Source organism: Mustela erminea, chromosome 3 (assembly GCF_009829155.1).
Source record: "Mustela erminea isolate mMusErm1 chromosome 3, mMusErm1.Pri, whole genome shotgun sequence".
Lineage (NCBI taxonomy): Eukaryota > Metazoa > Chordata > Mammalia > Carnivora > Mustelidae > Mustela > Mustela erminea.
The window spans coordinates 151136271-151161118 of record NC_045616.1 but is presented as its reverse complement, the minus strand read 5'-3'; the positions used below and the strand labels follow the sequence as shown (position 1 = coordinate 151161118).

General features: G+C 47.6%; 1 long non-coding RNA gene across 1 annotated transcript; it reads left to right on the top strand.

The window, feature by feature from the left end:
• Window positions 1–95: 95 nt before the first annotated feature.
• On the top strand, window positions 96–24197 carry LOC116587048. Its single transcript, XR_004284277.1, has 3 exons — window positions 96–602; window positions 23043–23255; window positions 23714–24197. It is a non-coding gene; the product is annotated as an uncharacterized LOC116587048 (long non-coding RNA).
• Window positions 24198–24848: the final 651 nt, after the last annotated feature.

Here is a 24848-nt window from a genome sequence, read left to right as displayed (position 1 = left end):
TGGGTGCCTTGTGACGTCAGCCCCGGCGGCGGCGGCGGCGGCGGGGGCGCCTCCCGGGGGAAGTGGGTGCGGCCAAGTTCGCGCAGGGGCGGGGCGCCGGGCGCCGAGGGGCTGGGCGGTGTCCCGGGGAGCGCGCGCCCCCTCGATGGCCTAGCCCGGGCCCGGGCCGGGTCAACCGCGCATCTTCACTTTCCGCGGCCGGGGGCCCCGCTCGCGCGTCCGCCAGTAGCGGACGCCCCTCCCGCTGGCAGCGGATTTCGGGGGCCGCCTGGGCCACCGCAGCAGAGGTCTTCCGTCCTCTGCGAGTAACGTGATGCTCTAAACGCTGGACTGAGAAACCAAGGGAAAAAACGCTTGGGTCAATTAAGGAGCGTCAGGCCGCTGCGCTGGGGAGGGCGCTTCCCCTCGCCGACCCGCGGGCAGAGGCGGCCGCTCCCCCGTGCGCGCTGGGCTGCGGGAGGTGCAGGTGAGCGCGAGCCGAGGAGCCCGATCCCTGCGGAGACCCGACGCGCTGCGCGTGGCGAGGAAGCGTTGGCAAGCCTTGACCGTGGTTACTTCTGAGTCACTCTGGTCTCCGAGTCCCAACAGCCATCAGGACGTGGGTAAGGCGACCGTGAGGGGGTGGCAGGGAATCCTGAGCCCGCCCACACCGGGCCTCCCTGGCCCTCGTTTTTCTGGATGAGCGTGAGGGGGAGGGAAGAAGGGTAATCGCTGTGCTCACTTTTCACTATTTGCATTAAAAAAAAATGTTCTAGCCTTTAATCCTGTTCTTAACTTTTCTCTAGAACAAAATGCCCCTGCCCCCACCCCGAGCATTCTACCTGCAGTGAATTCGGGCTCCTGCAAGCCTCTTGGATTTCGTACTGGCAACCGGCCTGCTTTCGTCTTTCACGAGCTGGATGGGGCTCATTCCCAGAGCAATTAAAGCCTGTTGTTTCAAGGGAGCCTCTGGGGAATGCGCTGTAATGCTCACCTGGGTGGTCATTATGGGTTTATGCCTCTGTGTACACACATTTGAAAATTCATTGATGTGGGCATTGCAGACGTGTGCACTTGGCCGTATGGACTATATTCCTAGAGTTCACTGGAAGGTTTCCTGCACACCTACTACGCGCCCAAATGCTTTGCTAAGCCCAGTGGATACGGCTTCCACCCACAGGAAGCTCACAGTCCAAGCAGGGGCTGATTACAACGTGATCACCGCTGTCATGGAAATAATTGGTCTGTGCCAAGAGTCTTAACTTAAATCACCCAAATTAGGGAAAGAGTGGAAGCGTCAGGTTTCAGAGGGCGTTTGGTAATGATGGCATCTGGCCTGAATTTTGAGGAGGGAAGTAAAGTGGTGGTTTGGAGGAGCCGCCAATAATTTCTGTCGGGAGAGCAACGGGAGGGGTGTGGAGTTACACACGGGCATGCGCAGCTCCTCGTGGGTACTTGCCGCAGACCTCCAAGGCCCAGAATGATCCACGAGCGGTAGTAAGTTCGGGGTTTGCGGGGCGGGGGGTCGGGGGATCCTGGAGGCAGGGCTGGGTCTCTAGCGTGTGCGATGTTCCCCCTGAGGAGAATCTGACCACCGCATAGAAAGTGGCCAGGGAGGCATCGGAAAAGCACGTGGAAATAATACACGTTTGTTTTGTTTTGTTTCTGTAAAATAAAGACTCTTTTCCCAGGTGTTGGTTCCTTCCCATGGCCCTACTGCAGAAGCTTCTGAAAGATCTAAGGGGCTTTACTGTGTCATCTGGACTTGGTTTAGGTTTGGAGACAGCCCCTAGCGGTGCGAAAGTCTACCATTTTCACTAGATTCTGCAGCTGGACTGGAGAATGCGGGGCAGAGGCGGCGAGGAACCGGGTCATTCCCATTGTCCACACCAGCGTGAATGTGCTTCTAGTGACATGTTTGCAAGATTCTTCATGTTCCTTCCTCTCCCCCTGAATTCTAATTATTATCGTCAGTGTCTATGGAAGTCGGAAAGTGTATAGACAAGAAGAACCATAAAAGCTAAACTTCAGCTGCCAAATACGGTTTGCAACACGTTATATCTCTACTTAAGAGAGATTATCTCTTGTCTTTATCCCTACCCATAGCTATGTGAGTCCGCTCACCTTTCTCTTCCAACAGTACCTAGTAAGCTTGTAATAGGAGAGAAAAATGGCAAATAATTAAATCTCACTCCAGAAGGCAACACAGACAACATTGAGCTAAGCTTTAGAATGAGATGGAAATGCCCAGTAGTGCTTTTATTTTCCTTAAAAGGTTTTCTGTTAGAAGCCTACGGTAGGTCCGTGACTCCCACATGAGAGAGCCGTATACACACGTTCGATTATTAGTCCCGCACGTAATGTTTTAGTGCTGATAATTTTGTCGAAGCCATTTTACCTTCTCGTTCTCACCATAGCCTCTATCCCTTATTTCTAATTTTCTTGCATCTCCTTACTGCTGAGCCAAGAGAACTAGATCGTTATCTCTAAGCCCAGATAAATGGGAACATCACACCACAGTAGCATCATGCAGGAAATGGAAAAGAAGCTCAGACCCAGTTTCCAAGGCCCAACTTGTAGAAGGAATTGGGTATCTCTCCTTTGGGCCAACTGTTGTGCTTTTAAGAATTGGAATGTCCAAACTAGAATCATCTCCATTTGACAAACATCCTGTCAGGGTGGTGCTTTCCCAAGATGAACAACCTCGCACCAAGATGGTGGCCATCCATACACCAGTTGGGGCATCTAGTTTAGGGATCAGCCCTGATATTACACAAAAGAGGTTTTTAAGGCTTCAGAATGGTTAAAGAGAACTGAGGTCATATGACAAGAGTATATCCTGAAAAGTTACTATTGACTTTTCATGACACACAATCAGCAAGGATGACTGCAGGAGATTATCTTCCAGCCTCTTCCCACTCGGCTGGCGGTCACACCCAAGTCCACACACCAGCTCTGGTCCTATGTTGGGAGAAATCATCGAGAGCACATGACTGCCGGTTGACCCTTAAGAGGGACCTGGACAACTGGAGGCTCCTTACCCCTTCCCCTGTTCTTGGAATGTCTGTTTTGTAGCTGTGGTTCCCACAGAGGGAGCTGTTTCAAGGATACAGTTTTGAGAGAGTAAAGTATTGTTGCTTATCGCCTCTATATAAACTTAAGATTCTAGCTAGCTGGTGTGGAGATCTTGCCCAAGACAAGCCCTGTCTGTAAGTTCCCTTGCTTATTCAGCTTGCCACCTACCACTCTGGAGTGGCCTGCCTCCTTTGGTCTCTCCTTGCCCTCTCTGGATGGGGGGATGGGGGAGGGAGGTGTTCAGATTTTACCTGGGAAGCTGCCAAAGTTGCGAACCCTCATCCTGGTCTGCAACCTCTTCTTGTATCCCCACCCCACCCTCCTCGCCCACCCACCGTGGTCCTGATTCTACCTTGTTGCAATTTTGTATCATGCATTCCTTGTTTCTTCATTTATTGATCATTAAACATTCATTAAAGACTGGTTGTGGGCTTACAGTAAGACAAACAAGGCTGCTTATTTCCCTCCTGGCTCTAGGTCATGGGCAAGGGAACCTGAAGAAGGTTTTCAGGTGAAGGAGTGGGGGGGGGTGTGGTATATGCACAGCCTGAAGGCAGAAGAGTAGCCAGCCTGCCCCGGTGGGGAAGCCATGAGCTGCTCTGAGCTTGAGCCCAGAGTGGGATGAGCTGGTAGTTGCTCAAAATGGCCTCCTCCTGGGTGCTGCTAAGGAGTCTGTGGTTTGGGGTCATTGGTGGGCTTTCAGCAGGAAGGTGAAATGGCTTGGTTTGTGGTTTTATTTATTTTTATTTCTTTATTAACATATAATGTATTATTTGCTTCAGGGGTACCGGTCCCTGAATCATCAGGCTTACACAGGTCACAGCACTCACCATAGCGCATACCCTGCCCGTGTCCCTCACCCAGCCACCCGCTCCCTCCCTTCCGCCCCCCCAGCAACCCTCAGTTTGTTTCCTGAGATTAAGAGTCTCTCATGGTTTGTCTCCCTCCCTGGTCCCATCTTGTTTCATTTTTTCCCTCCCTGCCCCCCCACAGCCCCCCACGCTGCTTCTCAAATGATATCAGTGAGATCATATGATAATTGTCTTTTTCTGATTGACTTATTTTGCTTAGCATAATACTAGTTTTAGTATTATGCTAATTTTAGTTCTAGCCACATTGTTGCAAATGTCAAGATTTTGGTTTTTGTGATGTCTGCATAGTATTCCTTTGTATATAGACACACCACATCTTTATCCATTCATCTGTTGATGGACATCTAGGTTCTTTCCATCGTTTGACTATTGTGGACATTGCTGCTATAAACATTCGGGTGCCGTGCCCCTTAGGATCACTACGTTTGTATCTTTAGGGTAAATACCCTGTACTGCAATTCCTGGGTCGTAGGGCAGCTCTATTTTCAGCTTTTTGAGGAACCTCCATGCTGTTTTCCAGAGTGGCTGCACCAGCTTGCATTCCCACCAACAGTATAGGAGGGTTCCCCTTTCTCCGCATCCTTGCCAACACCTGTCGTTTCCTGACTTGTTGATTTTAGCCATTCTGACTGGTGTAAGGTGATATCTCACTGTGGTTTTAACTGGTATTTCCCTGATGCCGAGTGATGTGGAGCACTTTTTCATGTGTCTGTTGGTCATTTGGATGTCTTCTTTGCAGAAATGTCCATTCATGTCTTCTGCCCATTTCTTGATTGGATTATTTGTTCTTTGGAAATTGAGTTTTATAAGTTCTTTATAGGTTTTAGATACTAACTCTTTATCTGTTATGTCATCTGCAAATGTCTTCTCTCATTCTGTCAGTTGTCTTTTGGTTTTGGTGACTGTTTCCTTAACTGTGCAAAAGCATTTTACCTTGAGGAAGTCCCAATAGTTCATTTTTGCCCTTGCTTCCCTTGCCTTTGGTGATGTTTCTAGGAAGAAGTTGCTGTGGCTGAGGTCAAAGAGGTTGCTGCCTGTGTTCTTCTCAAGGATTTTGATGGATTCCTGTCTCACATTGAGGTCTTTCATCCATTTTGAGTCTATTGGTATAGGGAAACGGTCCAGTTTCATTCTTCTGCATGTGGCTGTCCAATTTTCCCAATATCATTTGTTGAAGAGACTGTCTTTTTCCATTGGACATTCCTGCTTTCTCAAAGATTAGTTGACCATAGATGGTTTTGATGATATTGAGGTATGTGCCCTCTATTCCTACAGTGTGAAGAGTTTTGATCAAGAAAGGATGCTGTACTTTGTCAAATGCTTTTTTAGCATCTATTGAGAGAATCATACGGTTATTGTGCTTTCTTTTATTAATGTATCACATTGATCACAGGAAAAATTTTAAAAATAGAGTAAGAAAAAAAAATTTTTTTAATTTAACTTTGGAAGACCAAGAATTGTGGGGAAAAAGCCATGAATTCTATGTGTTGCTTTCCCCTAGCTCTGGAGTTCCACAGTTCTTATTGATTGGTAAACTTGGTCTTGGCTGGATGTTCTTGCTGATTTTTGGGGGTGGGGGGCACTGTTGTAGTGATTCACAAATGTCTTTGCATGAGTCAGAATTGTACTGCCCTTGCCAGGGGCTGGGCTAAGTAAGCTGCTCAGGTTCATTCTCGGGAGATTTTGTTCCCTGAATGCTTTCTGTAGAGCTTCGGAGGATGGGAATGAAGATGGCGGCCTCCCAATCTCTGGCCTGGAGGACCCGAGAGCTCAAGGCTCCAATCCTCAGTGCACCCTCAGAGAAAAGCAGTCAGTCACTCCCATCTCCCTGGTCTCTGGCCGTGCTCCCCCCGCCTGTGACCAAACATTTCTATCTCTGGCACATGGGCCCAATTGGAGTCTCCAACCTCAGCAGATTCCTGCAGTACACACCCATGCCACTCCTCCTGGAGGAGGAAGGAAGGGGTCTCCCTGGACCTGCCACTTGTGGGGTCCCGACCCTAAAAGCAGTGGCCCTACTGTGCCTTGGATCATGGTTTAAGGTAAGCCTGAGCTGAGAGCCCCCTCCTTGGCTCTATCTCTGCAGCCAGTCTCCCCTCTCCGATACTTGGGAGCTCTGCCACACTCAGACACCCCGGTCTTCTTGTGACCCCATGGGTCCTGAGACCACACTGTCCCCATGAGGGCTTGACCCCCCGCTTAACCTCTGGAGCGACGTCCCTCAGTGGAACAGACTTGTAAAAGTTCCGATTTTGTGCTCTGCTGCTCCACAGCTTGCCAGGAGCCCGCCCCCCCCCCCACCAGTTCTATCTTCCCTTCGCCTTGGATTCACGTCTCTGCACATTCTACCTTCCAGAAAGTGGTCGCTTTTCTTTTCCTAGAATTGCTGCTCTTTTGTCTCCTGTCGAGTTTGCAGGTGTTCAGAAGGGTTTGATAGCTGTCTAGTCGAACTCCTGGACCCGGTGATATTTAGGTCTCCTACTCCTCCACCATCTTGCTCCTCCCCCTTTGGTTTGTGTATTAAAAAGCTGTCTCCGGACAGTGGATTAAATAAATCCTGGAAGAACCACTGGAAGAGACTTCTTCCTTATCATTCACTAAGGTGAGGAGCAGAGGAGGAGGAGGAAAAAGAGGAGGAGGTTCATCTGGGCCAGGTAGGGCACCAGCTACAGAGGTCGTTAACTCAGGGAGCAGCAGGGGTCCTGACCAAGAGGTAGAGCCAGGCAGAGGGAATGATCAGCGGGAAAATAAAGTCCAAGAGGAGTTCAGAGGCAACCGCCAGAGTGGATCACCTGCGTGGGACAGAGGATATGTTGAGACTTTTGGATAAACGGATCAGATGGAGGGGAGCTTTGAGGACCAGTTCTCCAAGTTTATGGGAAGTTCTGTGAGCAATGGAGAGTTCCAGAAGATCGTGGGTTTCTTTCTGTTGTTCTTACCAAGAAAATGGTAGACTCAAAACCCCAGTCCCCTGAGGTCCCAGCACACCAGCTCAAGGTCCATTATCCAAGCAAACCTGAGGAGTGATTGACTTTAAACCCAGGTCTGCAAATCAGGCCTGCAGTCCCCAGGGGTATTCTCTAAGCTAAAATTAGATTGGTGGAATGTAATGAAAGAGCTAGGAGAGTCACATCTTACAGACATCCCTTCAAAATGTGTTTTTGGCTTGTCACCTGTTACTAATTTTAGTTCATTAGAAATTGGGCACAAAACCTGGAGGCTGGGACAGTGGCCTAGGCTGCACTGAGAATACACAGGAGGCCCATGTCACCTGTATCCTTTAGATCATGGAGAAGTGGGCACAGCTGGGCATTTACTGCACAGCCAGGGGTGTTTCTGGGGACCCTGAAGCTTTACAAGACTCATGTGCTTTCTGAACCATCAAAGGAGTCTAAGATTATATTTAATACAGTTCGGAGTTTAGTATATTTGCTTGCAGACCAGTTCATTGAAACTTGATGGTTTCTCTGTATCCCATTTGCACTCTCCTGTCCCCTTCCCTTGCCCTAAACCAGAACTACCCCCAAAATTGCTTTGGAGGCATACTCTGAATTGTCTGGACAAGGGTCTGGCTGGGACCAAAGGCCTTTCTCCTTTCTCCAGGGAAAAGATACATGTCAACTCAAGGTCCCACAGACTCACTGGCCTCTGCTTCCAAAGCCAGCTTCCTATGGACCCTCAAATTCCCCTGATGCTGGGCAGCTGGATTTCTCAAAGAACCTCTGTTCCTGCTAGCATCCAATGTACCTATAGACTGTTTGCTCTCCCATGGATGAGGTGGTTCGTGGTCTTGCCCTAAAAGGAAGAAAGGTGACAGAATTGGAGGGGAGAGGCTCTTTTTTCAGGAATGTTCACCCCAGGGGTGCCTGCGTGGCTCAGTCAGTTAAGCATCTGTCTTTGGCTCATGATCCCAGGGTCCTGGAACTGAGCCCATGTCGGGCTTTCTGTTCAGAGGGGAGTCTGCTTCTCCCTCTGCTGCTTCCCCCAGCTTGTGCTGTCTTGCTCTCGCTCTCTCAAATTAAAAACAAAAACAAAAACAAGTAATGTCCACCCCAGTGGGTTCCAGAGAGCACCCTGGTCCCACGCCTTGTAACTTAAGTCTGTACCTTCACTGTGTCTGATTCCTCATAAGCCTTGTTGGGAAGGACAAGTAGAGCTCACAAAGACGGGCCCACCACCCACCTACCACCACTCTGGAACTGGAAATAGCACTTACAAATGCCTTGTTAACTGCAGTAAGCCACAGCCAGCCCCCAAGGCAGGAAATCCTAGAGTAAGTTTTGATTCCGGTCTTTTCCTTTATTCCCTCTGTTGAAATAACCATATGTCAGGTTAGCTCACGACCAGGCTGGTTTATGCCTGCTGCCTAGCAAGGTTATTAATATCACTTTGCTTTCTTTCTCAAAAAGTGTCTTGATTTGGCTGAATAATTGTATGGACTCCCCATCCATCTCCAGTCTCAACAGTTGGCTGAGAACGCTTCTTAAATGCTCCCAGGTCCATATACCTTGTTCTCCGGTCTCAGGGCTGCCACGCCTGCTCAAGCTCCATCACTTGGTGCCTGTCTGGACCAGAGCAGCCTTGTCCCCCCTTCTCTTTCAAATCCAGATCGCCTACAGCTGTGTTACTCGTATTAGAAACTGATGAGGCTTTTCAGTGAAAGTCAAAGAACAGAGAAGGGGAAGACCTGAATTGGATCTATCGATAAATATGAGTTGATGATGTGATTTTCTAGCTATTCCACAGAAAGAGCCTAGAATCCATGACACCCAGTGGCAGTGAGCTCACTTACAGACTAGGTGTTGTTTTGTACTTCCTGTCAGAAAAGAGCTGAGGCTCCTTAGAGAATGGGCTGATACTAGGTCTGAGTTAGGAACTACTGTGTGCCAGAAAGCAAGACGTATTCAAAGACTATTTAAAAATCTATGCTAAAAGGACACAGAAGGCTGCTTTGAATGGGATCCCTCTTACCAAATCTGGGAAACTGAGGAACAAAAAATAAATCCTGCTAAATGATTATATTGAGTTAAAAAAAAAATTCATGACTCTGTAATGATACTCAAAAAGGGTGGGTGGGAAGCTCTGCTTTGCAAGAGATGAGTTAATAAGTATAGACTCTAGATCTAGTTAAGTACCATTTTGTTAACTCTCAATCAGTGGTTAAAGCAATGGTCATCATTGACCCACTGGGAAAAAACTAAGGGAGAAGTACGTACATGATCTACAGTTTAGTTATTAATTATAAAGTAGGTCTTTGCCTTGGAGAGATCACCACCGTATCGGCATCTCCTCACACTTGGCATCTCCAGGAGTGGGACCGTTTCACTTTATGGGTCCCCTGGCCTGATGCTGTGGGAGGAACACAACAGAACTTGCCGGAAACATTTGGCCCAAATCAAATCCTAACAAAACTGTGTCTTACATTCTATAGGTCAGTTGCCCTGGATCTTCAAGTGTTTGATATCAAGAAGACAGGAGGGGCGCCTGGGTGGCTCAGTGGGTTAAAGCCTCTGCCTTCAGCTCTGGTCATGATCCCAGGGTCCTGGGATCAAGCCCTGCATCGGGCTCTCTGCTCAGCGGGCAGCCTGCTTCCTCCTCTCTCTCTGCCTGCCTCTCCGCCTACTTGTGATCGCTGTCTGTCAAATAAATAAAGAAAATGTTAAAAAAAAAAAAAAAAGACAGGAACACTTTGAGGAGGAGAGATAATAACAGCCAAAGCAATGCGTGAAATTTGATGGGATTCTGGGTCAAAAAAAAACAAAACAAAACACTATCAAGGACATTTGGAGGGAAAATTAGGGTAATTTGAGTCCAGAGTCTATGCTAGATGATTGGTTGAATTATTACTGTTCTTCGTAGCTATGATACTGGTGTTAGGACGATGTAAGAGAAGGTCTTCCTTCTGAGTGATGCCACATGCAGTGTTTAGGGGTGACATACCATGACAGCAGCCATTTGGTTTCAGCAAACGGAAGTGTTGTGTGTATATATATAGAGAGAGGGGGAAACAGGTGTGGCAAGATGTTGGTGAGTGTGTGTGAGGGGGATCCGGCTGTTTGTCGTACTGCTCTTTCAACTTGTGGCTTTGAAAATTGTCAAAAGAAAAAAAAATGTTTTTTTAGAAGACTGAGAAAACAAGAAATAGAGAAAGTTCTTATAGTTATTTTTAAAAAGGACAGTCCCCTTCTCTTTCTTTTTCCCCAAGACTGTGACCTTCAGTGATTTCTCCTTTCCACAAAGTCTTGCTTGACTTAAAATCTCTGTGATGAGCCCAAGTGCGGGAATCCAGGGCTGAGGGACATAGTGTAGCAACAGGAAATGAAGTGTTTGTTGTCTCCAGAGAACTGAAGCTTTTCTTTAATTCAGTTTCATATTGCACAAAAGCCTATGTACTAGGTACTAAGTCTGTATACTATGTACACAGTACTGTGTACTTGGTCCTTGTACTGTGTACAGGATCCTATGAGAAACACCAAGAATAATAGAAAGATGAACAGTATGGTTTCTGCCTTCAAAGGGCTTAAAATCTAACACACAAAAATCGACGCAGCAAACATCTTTTGAGTGGCTCTTATGAACTAAACGGAAGACCAGGACAAGAATTCTAATTATTATTGTTACTATTACTATCGAAAGTGTCCATTATTATAAACAGTCCCTCTGATCGAAGGCCTTCCTGTCTTTGAGAAATACAAACACATACATTAATTTCAAGACAATAAGACTAATGAAAAAATCATTATCATTGTCTGAATATTATGACAAGCATCTAGGGACAGCTTAAGGACAAACAGTGTATCTAAGTTAGAACTTAAAGAGCAGGTTGGAATGTTTTCAAAACAAATTGGTAGGCATTCCAAGTAGATAGAATTCGGTGCGCAAATACAGGGCGCCTGGGTGGTTCAGTCAGTTAAGCATCTAATTCTTGCTTTCAGCTCCGGTCATGATCTCAGGGTCATGAGATCAAGCCCCACAAGATCTTACAAGCCCCAGGAGATCAAGCTCCACTCAGCAGGGGGCCTGCTTAAGATGCTCTCTCTCCTTCTCCCTCTGCCCCTTCACACACACACACACACACACACACATTCTCTCTCTCTCTCCCCCCAAATGAAAAGAAAACTTAAAATGTGCAAAAGCATGAAAATATGAACATGACAGGTTTGAGGATCTACAGGTGCTAAATATAACTGGAATTTAGTAGCTTTAGAGATGAGTGAGAGCTACGGAGCTGGGAACAGAACTTGAGCTTGTTGATAAAAAGCTTTCGTGTTACATTGAGGAGTTTGCACCGTATTCTGTAGGTGACTGGAGGCTCTGGAGGTGATGTCATGATTAGATTCTCAGACAGGTAACTCTGGCAGGCAAACAGCATGCTGATGGGAAGGAGATGAGGCAGATAGACCAGTTAGCAGGCTTTTATAATAGTCTGGGTGAGAGGTGCTGAGAGTCTAAACCAAGACAAGGGACATGGGGGCAGAGATAGGGTAGCCACAGGAGGCACTCCATACACTGTACCAGTCAGGCTTAGGTGGCCAAATGGTTGTTGGGAAATGAGGGAGAAGAGATTGTCAAAGATAAGCCCAGTATAAGGGTTCTCCAGAGAAATAGAACCAATGATGTGTGTGTGTGTGTGTGTGTAGGCGCGCGTGTGTGTTGTGTAGATGGGGAGGAGGGATTTAAAGAATTGGCTCCCACAATTGTGTGTATAGGCAAGTCCCAAACCTCCCTGGTAGGCTTGAGGCTGGAAATTCTGACAGGAGTTTATGTTGTAGTCTGGAGTCTGCAGACAGTCTGGAGACAGAACTTTTTCCGGTCAAGGGACTTTGGTCTTTTCTGTTAAACCCTTCAACTGATTGGGTGAGGCTCACCCATATTATGGAGAGTAATGTGCTTTTCTCAGTCTACTGATTAAATGTGAATCACATCTAAAAAATAACTTTACAACAACATCTAGATAGGTGTTTGACAAATAAATAAATAAATGGGCACCATGCTGTAGCCAACTTGACACTAAAATTGTCATCACCATTGTGCCATTACTGAATTATGAAATAGAAGGGAAAAGCTGGGGACAAATTTGGAGAGGAAAAACCCTCCATGAATTTAGAAGATGCTGAATTTCCATTGGTGAGGGCTAGTGGTCAATTTGAAGACAGGAGATCAATCTTTTTTTTTTTTTTAAGATGTTATTTTTAATAATCTCTACACCCAGTGTGGGGTTTGAATTTACAACCCTGAGATCAAGAGTCATATGCTCTACCAGTGGAGCCAGCCAGGTGCCCCATGGAAACAGATCTTTCTCATGGGCCATATTTGGAGATTTTAGTGGAAGCCAGAGGACCAGATGCGGCTCCTCCTCAAGAGACTGCTCATTCAACAGCACTTGTCCTCTGTGTGTCTCTGTGACTAGACTGTTCTAGGCTGGAGGACCACAGTGTACTCAAGGTAATGTTCCTATCATAGAGCTTACATTTTGGAAGGCTTGGCAGACAGTGAGCAAATAGGCTTATATACATAACATTCTAGGTTAGGATATGTATCATTGCCTGCTGTAGATTAGAAACCATCCCCAAGCTTGCTGGCCTAAAACAACTTTGATCTGCTCATGTTCCACGGACGGGCAGTTGGGGAAAGATCAGCTGGAACCGCGCGTCTCAGATCCACATGGCGCTGCTGGCTTCACTTAATGCATTTGCCACCAGTTAGAACATGCTGGATGGCCATTGGCTGGGGCTGTCAGCAGATGTGTCTCAGTTGTCCTCCATGTGGCCTCTTGGGCAAGCAGGCTTCACACTAATTCACTTGGCAGCTGGAGTTCCATGAAGGCAACCCTTAACGTGCAAACCCTTAGCAAGCCTCTGTTTGGATCACATTTTCAAATGTCCTGGTGGCCAAAGCAAGTCACATGGCTAAGCCCAGAGTCACAGAAGAGGCAACAGCACAAGAGCATGAAGACCATTAACATAATAATCTAACACAGGGCACAGCAAAGAAAAAGGGAACAGAATGAAAAGGGGAAGTGCTTTGCAAGAGACGGGGAGGTGAGAGAAGCAACTTTTGAGCAGACTTAAATGAAGGAAGGCTGCCAGTCATGTGGATTTCTGGAGGCAAGGGCACGCCAGACAAAGGGGATGGCATGTGCTCGTGAGGACCATGAAGCCAGAAGTAGCTGGACCCACCCACGGTACAAGAAGGCTAAGATGAGAAGAGCAGACTGAGGGAGATCAGGTGAGAGAGGAGAGGAAGGCAGGGAGGCATCACGAAGGGCCCAGCAGACCGTGCTTGGTTGAGATTTTGTTCTAAAAGGTGGTAGAAAATCAATGAAGATGTTGCGTGAAATTTTATTCGGTTTTCATCTTGTAAAGATCGGTCACTGGTGAAGAGACAAGCATGAAGCTAGGAGATCTATTAGCGATTACTGCCCTTGTCACAGAGATATTGATGGCGGTGGACTTGGTGAGAAATGACTGGATTTGGAATACATCTGGGATGTCCAGCCCACAGGGATTGCTAATTGATCAGATGTAAGCTGTTGGGAGAGAGAAGAATCATAGATGGCATCTAACACCTGTAGAGATAGGGAAGCTTTTGCGAGAGAAAATTCTCTCTCGGGAGAGGACTCCTTTCTTGGACATACTGTCCTTTATATGCCTAATACAGGTCCATGTGCAGACAAGTAGGAAACCGGATATAAAAACCATGAGCAGGGAGAGAAGGTCAGCATCTAAATGACACAAAAACCAAAGGAACCCATGGGATCAATTGGAAGATATGGTAGAAGCTGCAGTGTTTTCTGCTTCTCCTTGGGTTTTCACAATGAAATAAGAAGTTGGGGGATGGGAAGAATAGTGATAGGAAGTTGAAAAAGAGAGGAATTTTGAGATAGTGGCCTTGGAACATGGGAGACAGTTCGCCAGGGAAGGGAGGATGTGACAGGCTGGCCTCTGAAAAAGCCTCCTAAGCTTAAAGTGAGAGTCAGCATGTTTGGGAGTTTCTCCAGCAACATTCAGCTGCTCAAATACAGACTTAGAGAATCGCGGTTATTGTGGATGAGGTTTTTCAGGACAGGTGGAGAAGAGGAAGATATGAGGGTGTCTGTAAGTGAATGATTTGAGTGATGGACCAGAGATGCTGAAGGCACGAGTGTAGTGACAGTATTGAAAGAAATGGTGGCCTCATGGTTGGGAGGCCCCAATGAGGTAACCATTGGAGAAGTAAGTGCTGAAGAATGCTAGCAGGAGAATGCTGAAAAGAGGTAGAAAGGAGTCAGTGGAGGCTAGAGTATAGAAGGGGAAGAGAACATGAGGTCAAAGAAGCAAGAAGCCAGGGCCCTGGATGGATTGTTTATGGGGAGGAAGTCTGCAGAATAATGGTGCTGCGAAAAATCAGTTGGACACTTGGAGGAGGAGGGAGTGTGGATGGTAGGGTCCGATAGCATCGCCCTAAAGATCCTGAGGATGTCTTCAAGGAAGGAAGAGAAATGGTCTTTCCAGACCATTTCGAGACCAGTACCAAGGTCAGAGTTACCGCGTAGTAGGTCCAGCGGTACAGAGCTGGGGACCAAACAGTCCTCACTTGAGAGGGTTGCAGGGGACACTCAGCTCTGTTAGAGTTAGAGCTGGGCAGTGGAACTTAAAGAAGAGACGGTGATTGTGGGAGGTTTGCAGATGACGGACTGTGAGCTGCAGAGAGCACAGGCTGGGGCTGGGGGAGAGGAAGGCACCTGTCTCGGCGGTGAAAGGGAAGCGAAGCTCCTCAGAGCATCTTCAAGCAGAAGCAGAGTCCGCAAACCTGGCATGGACTTAGCCATTGCTACTTACTCACACGAAGCCACGTATTGCTTCTTTACAGATGCTTGGCTGTGTTCCGAGTTACTGAGTTTGCCAAATAAGTACTAAATGAATAATTTATTATTATAGGTAATATTTATGTAAGATTTATTTATTTATTTGAGAGAGAGAGAGCACGCATGCGTTGAACATGAGCACGAGCAGGGGCAGGAGAAGGGACAGAGGGAGAGGAGGGGACAAGAAGCAGACTCCCAGCTGAGTGGGGAGCCCAACGTGGGGCTCAATCTCAGGACCCTGAGATCATGACTTATGCTGAAATCAAGAGTCAGACACTTAACCAGCTGAGCCACCCAGACAGCCCTATTGTTATAGGTAATATTTATTAAGCTTTAATTATGTAACTCTCTTTGGAGAAATAAATCTCATTCTACATATCCCATATATCTTCAGACAAAATTGAACATTCTAATTTATGTTTACTTGAAATTAATGGAAAAAAAATAGGATTCCAAGGAGGAATGAATGTGATGTGGTATAGAGCATGCGCTAAGACCAACCAGTAACAAGATTTGATCTGGCAGGGCAGTTGCAACTGGGACTAACTACTTGGTTGACTTTGCCGACACAGGAGTGACACTTGCCATTCCTCCCAAAATGTCATATCAGTTTTGATTCACTATCTTTTTTATTGAGGGGATTCATTTCAGAGCATTCTCCTCGATGTCTACACTACGGTATTCTTACCCTAAGCCAAGGAACCAAGGTGAGGTTGTTCAACTACCAAGCGTTTCTAGTTCCAGTATATATTTGCGGTCTAGGAAAATGACCTCCAGATGGGGCTACAGACCTAGTGGACCCATTGTGAGTTGATCTGGACCAGGTATCCATTTATGACCTAGCCCCAATATTCTTGGACCCTAAAAGAGGGTCCTGATGAAGATTAGTGTCCCTAGGTGTTGAGGTCTACTAAGACCTGTTCAACAGTCATTAAAATGCTTGGGTATTTCTCAGAGTTCAGCTACCCTTTGGTGAAGGACTGGGAGATCAGAGCCACGTATACTTGTGTGGTGTTGCAGGGGGCTGGAGACACGGTCTTGCCTTCAACCAGTGGACTTGGACACCAGGCAAGGACTTAGGTGTGGTGAGCCCTCAGTCTCCTGGTCATTGATCCTTGACCTCTTTCAGCTGTACAGATTGCACTGTCTCTCGTTGGCTACTCATCTGATTTGCCCCCAGAAGTGCAGTAACTAACACGGTTTTGAGTTAATTCCCTTGAATGTTCTTTTTTGACTGGGAGAAGAGTCTTCCATGTTGGGAGGAAAGAGTCCACATGAATACTTCTTGGCCAAGGGACAGCCAGCGGTCCACTAGAGTTTCATTCTCCCCTTCCATAGTGCAGAGTGTAACCGAAAAGGTAGTTGTCCAGCCTGGAGCTGCATTTCCCAGCACCCCCCCCCCCCCCCCCCCCCCCCCCCCGCCCATAGAAGTGACGCCATGGGACATCACTTCCAGCTGAGGAGATTAAAAGGTGAACATTCTTATCCAGTCAGCTCCTCCCTGTCTGCCACTTTGTTTGGGCGTATGGCAACCTTGGAAGATAAATGTTGAAGAAGGCAGAGCCTCTGTCAGGATACCCATAGGAGCGGATCCGGCACCCTGCTAACATTACACCCACCAGGAAGCGAAAAGTCATCTTTGATACTGGTGGGTAATTGAGGAGCAATTGAGGCTCAGTCGGTTAAGTGTCTGACTCTAGATTTCGTCTCCAGTCATGATCTCAAGGTCGTAAGCCTGAGTCCTGTGCTGGGCTGTGCTGAGCGTGGCGCCTGCTTGAGAGGCTCTCTCTCCCTCTGCCCCTGCCCACCACTCATGCGTGTTCTCTCTCTAAAAAAATAAAATAAAATAATGGTAGGGAATTTGAAATGTAGGTATTCGCTAAGGCAGCTTTTACCCTAATACCTGCTGTGCTCTCTATCCCTTCTACATCAAATCTGTATCAAATAGCTTCTGTACCAGATTTGAAGCTGTGTGGTGGTCTGATTTGGAGTATAGGTTATGTGGCATATATAAAAGTCATCCGGGGGATGCCTGGGTGGCTCAGTTGGTTAAGCATCTGCCTTTGGCTCAGGTCATGATCTGAGGGTCCTGGGATCGAGCCCTGCCTTAGGCTTCATGCTCAGCGGGGAGCCTGCTTCTCCCTCTCCCTCTGCCCCTCCCCACCATTTGTGTGCTCTCTGTCTCTCTCAAATAAATAAATAAAATCTTAAAAAAAAAAGTCATCTGTGAGGCGCAGGGATGTTTTTCAGAGCTGGGTAGTTATTCACAACTGAGAATGAAGTATAATAAAAGACAATGTTAATACAATCAACACATTTTCTCAGTCCTTAGCTTCTTAATATAAGTAGTCATAGAGGTCCTTGTATTGGGTACATCTTATGTACCTCAGGTTCTCTGGCCTTACTCATCTTGGGTGTGTGTGGGGGGTCTCTCCACCCTCTCACTACAGAGTTTAAGGAAATGTTCCCCTTGTCTATCTGTTTGTGTGTGTATCCATTTCCTGTTGCTGCTGTAACAAGTTACCACTAACTCAGTAGTTTACAACCATGTAAGTTTATTTTCTTAAAGTTCAGGAGGTCAGCAGTCTGAAGTGAGACTCACAGGGCTAAGACCAATCAGCAGGGCTGGTTGCTCTGGAAGGTTCCAAGGGAGAATCCAGTCCATGCATCACCTGGCTCCTGGAGGTGGCCTGCATGCCTTGGCCTATGGCCCCTTCTCACTGCACTGCGACCACTGCAACCTCTGACTTCTGCCGCATCTTCTACCACTGACTCCGATCGATCTCATGCCTCCGTCTTACAAGGACTTATGATTACACTGGACCCACAGGGATAATCTCAAATCCCTCTGTGTAATCAAATCTGCAGAGTTTCTTTTGCCATACAAGGTAACACAGGTCCTGGCGATTAGGGTGTGACCATCTTTCAGCCTGCCACAGTGTCGGGTATGGCTTCCACGTGGCTTTGAAAGGCGCCAGATGACAGGGAAATGGGAGGGGACGGACTCCTCACATGGGGCAACAGGAGACAGGACCAACCCAGGAAATGCCTTTTCTTCCTTCTCTTGGAGGGCTGCTCTGAGGCAGGATTTCCCTCTACAACCGGTGCAGAGACATCCCTCGTGACCACACGCGGGCTGAGCAGCTGCGGGGTCTCCTGGTGGCTCGCGGGAAGCCGTGGCCCGCGTGGCAGTACGTGACTTTGCTTCCCATCCTCTCTGCCTCGTTCCCTCTCCTCTCTGCCCTGGCGTTGCACTTCCCACAGCTCTGGCCGTTAACCTCTGCCCTGGGCTCTCGTCTCTGGGGAGTCTCGCCTGGGGCGGCCCCCAAATTGAAAGTTACAATTTATATGCTTCCTCCTGATTAAGAATTAATTGCTGAGGGGCGTCCGGTGGCTCAGTCGGTTAAGCATCTGACTCTTGGTTTTAGTTCAGGTCCTGATCTCCGGGTCCTGGGATCCAGTCTTGCATCGGGCTCCGTGCTCTGTGGGGAGTCTGCTTGAGGACCCCTCCTCTAACCTCTGCCCCTCCCTGCACTTACACATGTTCTCTAAAATCTTTAAAAAAGAAAGAATTGCTGTGTATCCACCATATTCAGACATGGTCTGGTTAAGAGTGACAAATACAAAAAGATCTGTTCTCACAGAGTCTAGTTTTTTTTAAATTTTATGTTATTTGTTTGTTTATTACACGAGTGGGGGGAGGGGAAGACAGAGAGAATCCCAAGGAGGCTCCACGCTCAGCATGGAGCCTGACATGGAGCTCTATCTTATGACCCTGAGATCATGATCTGAGCTGAAATCAAGAGTCAGATGTTTAACTGACTGAGCTACCCAGATGCCCCTGAGATTACCTCCTAATTGAGGAAGACCTACAATAGAAACTAGACAAGAAATACTATTGAGTGCTGCTTAGAACATGGTGACGCAGCAAAGACCAGCTATTTTACATTTGGTGGTGAGGAAAAGCCTTTCTGGAGAGGTGACATTTAAGCGGAGGCCTGGATGACAGTCATTTGTGCGGACCCCGCGGAAGGAGAAGTGGCCTTAATGGCAGGCATCAGCTTGTGGTCACCGTGCTTTTCACATGCATGATTCTAGGTAGCATGTTCTGGTTGAAGGGCCACAGAAATTTACTTTTAAAAAATTCATGTTTCTCCCAAGCAAGCAGAAAGGCCAGATGGTTAAAATACAGAATGAACCTTGCAAGCAGGAGCTCTCCGCTAACCAAGAAATGGAACTTTCACTTTGTCGTGGAGGGACGTATTTATTTTAGAAGAAGATTTCTTCTGTGTTTTAAGTTCAGCTTCATTTAAGAGAAAGGACCGTGAAACTGAAAGTTATGAGTCTTTTAGCTTCCTCACCTGTATGAGAAATAAACTGGGTCATAAGCCCATTTCCCTGTATCGTCAGCATGTTTTTGTTTTTAATGATTAGCTGATACTTGTATCCTAGTGCTTCCTGCTTCACCTTATTCCAGATGCTTTTGCAGATCAACTTACGTATCAACTCGAAGTGTAGCGCAAAGGAGATGTCCCGAGCTTTGGCATCAGAGGACACAATATTTCTTGATATTTTTCTCTTAGATATTAGATGTTTTTCGTAACATTGTAGGACATATTTTTTGGCTGCTGTGGCTATATGGAAATGCATTTGCTTTTTATCTAGTGACCTTGATTCTAATCAAATAATTCTAATAGGAAATCCAACATGATCAGTTGTTAAACTAAGTGCTTCATCACATGACCTGGAAATAGTGATGGTTCTTCTTCTTAAAGATTTTATTTAGTTTATAGAGAGAGCGCGCATGAGCGAGAGCAAGCACGGGTGGGGGAGGGGAAGGAGGAGAAGCCGACCTTGTGGAGCAGGGAGCCTGATGCCATTAGGGCCTCTGTCCCCTGAACAGAAGGCAGATGCGTCCGTGACTAAGCCACCGAGATGCCCCAATAGTGACAGGTTTAAATCTCGTCCATTCCTCATACTTTTATTGGTTTTTCTGGCTCCCTGGCTGGGCGGGAAGCTCAGGAGCTCTGTCCCCTTTGGTGTCAGCGAGTCGTCTTACAGGCTGTGGGCTGGAATGAGCTGTAGGCTCACCATTCGATGTCTCGTGGTAGACGTTGGAAAGACTCAAAGAGCTGGGGGTTGGCCCAGCTGAGACCCATCTGGCATCTGTCTCTACCTAGCTTCTCCACACAGTCTCTTGGGCACAGTGGCCACAGGGCTCCAAAAGCACGTCCCGAGAGCTTCGCAGATGCTCTGGTGTCCCCTGCATGACCTAGCTTGGGGAGGCCCATGGTCGCCCTCCCGTCACACTCTAGCTCTTCGGAGGGGAGGAGAATCAGACTCCACCTTTTCATGGGAGGATTGTCCATGAGATTTGTGGATATGTTTGAGCCAGTCGGTCCCCTGGCCCACATGATTTATGTCTGTCCTTCACACAGTTCTGAACTCCAGCTGAGCTGGGACTCCGTTCCACTAGCAGGGAATCCTTCCCCCTGGGTTCCTGAGTCAGCCTCCTTTTTCCACAAATGCCACAGACTTGTGACTGCTGCGTCCCCCTCTGGTTTTCCCCTTTGTGAATGAGCTTCTCGGCAGCAGTTAGCTTCCGGAGGACAGGAAACTTCTCTCCCTAGCACACAGCTCTTCCAGTCCGTGTTAACGAGCTGTCCTTGAGGAACCATACCCAAGAGCCTCAGTGACACCAGAACTTAATCTACATAACAAGATCCTGGGCCTCAAGATGCCTGAACAAGGCTTTGATGGGTCTGGAGAGGGAGGAAGTGGATTTTGCATCAAGCCAGTGGCTGGAGTAATCTGAAGACACACCCACGTGTTGACGCTGAGAAGACAAACCAGTTGGGGGACTGTGCCTGTGGGGCTTGGCTAGCTTGGTGTCATGGCCGCTCAGAGCTCCGAAGCTGTGTGTCCCAAGAGGAAGAGCAGGTGAAGAGGTGTCACCTTCTAGGACCTGGCCTTACAAACTCTGGGGGTATCCCCTCCACCGCATTCTTTTTCTTAGAAGTGGAATCACTACGGCTGGCCCCGTTCATGGGGATGAGACTTCACCTTTTTATGGGAGGGGTTATCAAGAAGTGGTAACTTTTAAAAAAGATTTTATCTGAGAGAGCGCACAAGCAGGGGGAGCAGCAGAGGGAGAGGCAGAATCAGGCTCCCCACCAAATAGGGAGCCTGACCCCTAGACCCTGGGATCATGACCTGAGCCAAAGGTAACGCTTCACCAATTGAGCCACCCAGGCGCCCCAGTGTTGTAACATTTTTTTTAAATCACCACACAGGGGAGGCTGGGGAATGGGTTCTGTAACTTAGCACCCACCGCAAGCTTGGGTGGAAGGGAATTCTATGATATAAGGCAAAAGGGAAGAAAGGACAAAACCGAAAAGGGCAGATCGCTAGGGGACGGGTAGAAGTCTCTGCCACAGGCAGCTTTGCAGAGATTAAAATCGAAACCAGGTTGTCAGAGACGAAGAGAGATGAATGGGGAGAAAGATCACTTCTGGCAAAGATAGATTCTGAGGGGACACCTGGGAAAGGGACAAAGGTGGGCATCTGAGTCTGTCGGCGTTAGGAGTGCGCCATCAGAGGAGGCTGGCGATGGCGCGGTGGTAAGCCAGGGGTGTGGCCACGTAAAGGAAAATAGAGGAAGTGGTTGGATTCTAGGACAGCTTTATGAGACGAGCACAGTCTCACTCAAACTTGGCTCTGAATTCTCTGTCCACTGTAGTTTCGTCATTTTTCAGCCAAGCATGGTGAATCACAAAAAGGCCACAATTCTCCAACCTCTTGAGTCACTTTGCAGCAACTTCCATCAAGACATGGAGTCTTTTTCCCCCCACCTCTTGGCTCTGGTCTGGCATTGGTCTGGCTTTGGCCAGTAGAATATGGCGGACTTACCAATGTGACAGTTTTGAACCTGAGCCTTGAGAGGCCTTGCCTGTACCTACTAGTTTTTGCAAGACCTTGCCAAATGCTATGAATCAGCCAAGGCTAGTTAACTGGAGAACAAGAAATCACATGGAGCAGAGCTCAGCTGTCTCATCTGAGGCTCCAGACAGATGAGAAAGCCAAGGCAAGATCAACAAAGTTGACCTGGATACAGCTGAACTTAGTCGTGAATGAGATGCCCAGCTCCAGCACATCACCTATAGGATCATGACCTAAGTAAATACTTGGCTGTTTTAGCCACTGAATTCTGGAGTTACTTGTTATACAGCAAAGCTATTAGAGCAAGTTAAATAATTTGCTTTCTAAATCTCAGTATCCTTAATGTAAAAATGGGTTTGCTAGCCCCTACTCCTTAGCTACTGGGAGGACACAAGGACACCTTGCACTAAGCCTGAAACATATGTTCTGAGCAAGTGGTAAGTAACACCACTGGTCACATCCGAGAGATGGTCAAGGAGAAGAGTGATTCATCAGTTGCATATAACACCCGTGCTCATTGTATCAAGTGCCCTCCTTAATGCCCATCACCCAGTGACCCCATCCTCCACCCAACTCCCCTCTAGCAACCCTACCACATTCACCTTTGAAAACTCTCGCCCTTGCCCTCTTGTTTTCTGGACCCCTTCAACACATTTGCAGATGGCCCAATTCCTATTGCTGTTGCAGTGAACTGATTTCATACATTTCTCTCTTTTACCCCCAACTAGGCTCTAAGCAATTTAAGACGATTCTATTTCATTTGCAAATCCCACTGAGATAATGTGTGTGTGTTGTGTTTTCAATCCAAACAAGAATTTAGTAAATTAAAGTCAACTAAATTGCGTCATGGTTGTATTGATCATTGGGGCTATCTTATTTCTAATCAAGAGGCCTATTACATTTCCTCAATGTCAAGTCAGTAAGTAAACTTATGATGGAGAACAGCTCCCCCGAGAGATCAGAGTTACCGGAATAACTCATTTTCTTTTGTGGTAGGTCATGAGGCAATGGTGACAACCCTGACCTGGCAGCTAATTCCCACCAAGCAAATGTCTGGATGCCTCAAGAGTAGGAGACTCTGTTAATGTCTCAAACTTTTAATCAACTGTAATACTGATATTACTTGGAAAAGAAATCTCTGGGAAAACTAAAGATAGGAGATTATATACTTTGCAAACGTCTTTACTTTTCCCACAGTAACTTTCCCCCACACAAGTGCTTAAAGCTTTCTAAGAATCTCTTTTACTTCCTTCAGATGTTTTCTATGAATAGAATACCAATTTCTTATTGAGAAATTGTTTACGGGTATGTCCTTTCTGTGTGGTGTGCAGGACCAAACTTTCGGGAGCCAACCATGTTTCCCATTCAACTCCACATTCAGTGATGTCACCTTGGAGCTCGAAATTAGCCCTGGTGGAAACACGGACACCATGAAAATCAGCCAACACTACTACACAGCAGGACTACACTGCACTGGCCTGTCTGGGCGCCCCCAGAGAGGCCACTGATAAACATTCATCAGCACATCCCCGCCAGAGCTCCAGGTACTGGGAATTACATCTCGTGTCTTCTTGAGGACAGACTCTAGGTCTCCCCAGGAAAACATCAGAGTCTGTTTTCTCACTGCTGGGCAGAACACCCTAAGTTGGGTGCTGGTAAAATGGGGGACGGAACGACAGCCAGGATCTGGGCTGAGTGGGGCAGAGTGGCAGGAAACAAGGTTAGAGGGGCGCGGGGTGGAGGACCTGGTGCTGTGGTATAGGTCGTTGTTTTGGTTGAACAAAGAGGAGAGCTTTCTGCAGGAGGATATTGCTGGGTTTAGATTTTATAAAGATCCTTCCACGTGTCTGCTTGTCAACAGCATATACGGGCGGGGGGGGGGGGGTGCACCAGACGTGGTGAAGCACAGAGGCCAAAGAGGCTAGGACAGGGGAGCCTTAGAGTGAACTCTGACCTTTGCCCTAACACCTGTGCTCCTGCCACTTCCGGGACCCTCCCCGAGGAAAAAATCTGTTCCCCTCCGCCATATTGCAAGACCAGCTCGAGACCCACCCACCCAGCCACCCCCCCGCCATCCCAGTCCCATCGCTGCTGCTTTGGGCAGGCACGAGGCTGGATTGCTGGGGGGCGTGTAAAGGGCAGACGGTGTTTCTGACCTGGAGAGGCTTTCGTCAACATGCTGACTGGTCAAGAGAAGTGAGAGGTGATGCTGAGCCAATCTGTGCTGATGAGGAAATGCGGGGAGGGAAGGAAATCCAAGAGTTATTTCAAAATAGCAGACAAGAAATGCTTAAAGCAATGATCTCGAAACTGGGGACTCTAACATGGGGAAGCAAAATCGTAATTGCAATAGACAATTTGTGCTGTTCTATGGTTTTGCAAAATGTTACTGTAGGGGAAACCAGGTGAAGGGTATGGGGGTCTCCTTGTACATACTATTGCTCCTTCCTCTGAAACTATATTATTTCTAAATAAAACATTAGAAGAGAACACAGTTGTGGGCACGTAAAGGCCATTGCGTAGAGAGACCAAGGTTCTGGCTTTGGTGCTGTTGTAATGCTTCAGGTGAAGCCCTGCGCCTCACTTGACCTGCTGCTTCTTCTGTAACTGGGGGAGAGAGGCGGCCTTCTGGGGTACAGCAAGTCAGAGGGCATCCTCAGAGGTGGGCAGTGGAAGAGGCCCTTCTGCCAGCCTCCCTCTGAGCACCTCCGGCCACAGGTGCTCAGCTACCTTTAGGGTACTTCCAGTCCCCTTGGAGGCGGGGGAGGGCAGCCCTCTGGTCACAGGCAGTGGTGGGATTCAGTGGGAAGAAAAAGGGACATCTGGGGGACTGGTGCTACTCATGTCGCAGGTCTGGCTGAGGGGACCAGTTGAGACCCCGTGTCCCGAGCTGGTTCTCTGGGTAAGTCAGTGGCCGGACAGCCTACCTGTGGATCCTCCCCAGGGAGCACGGCGGCAAGCAGGTGGCTGTAGCATCTTGATTTCACGAGTAAGCAGGGTTTGGGGCTACAAGACCATTTGACATAAATGTGCATTTCCAGATCTTAGATTTTTGGATTTCACGGAATCCTTGCTTTTACCTTCTCCACTTCCTTGGAGTCGTGCTGCGTGTCTAGAAGAGCAGTCCAGAGGTCTCC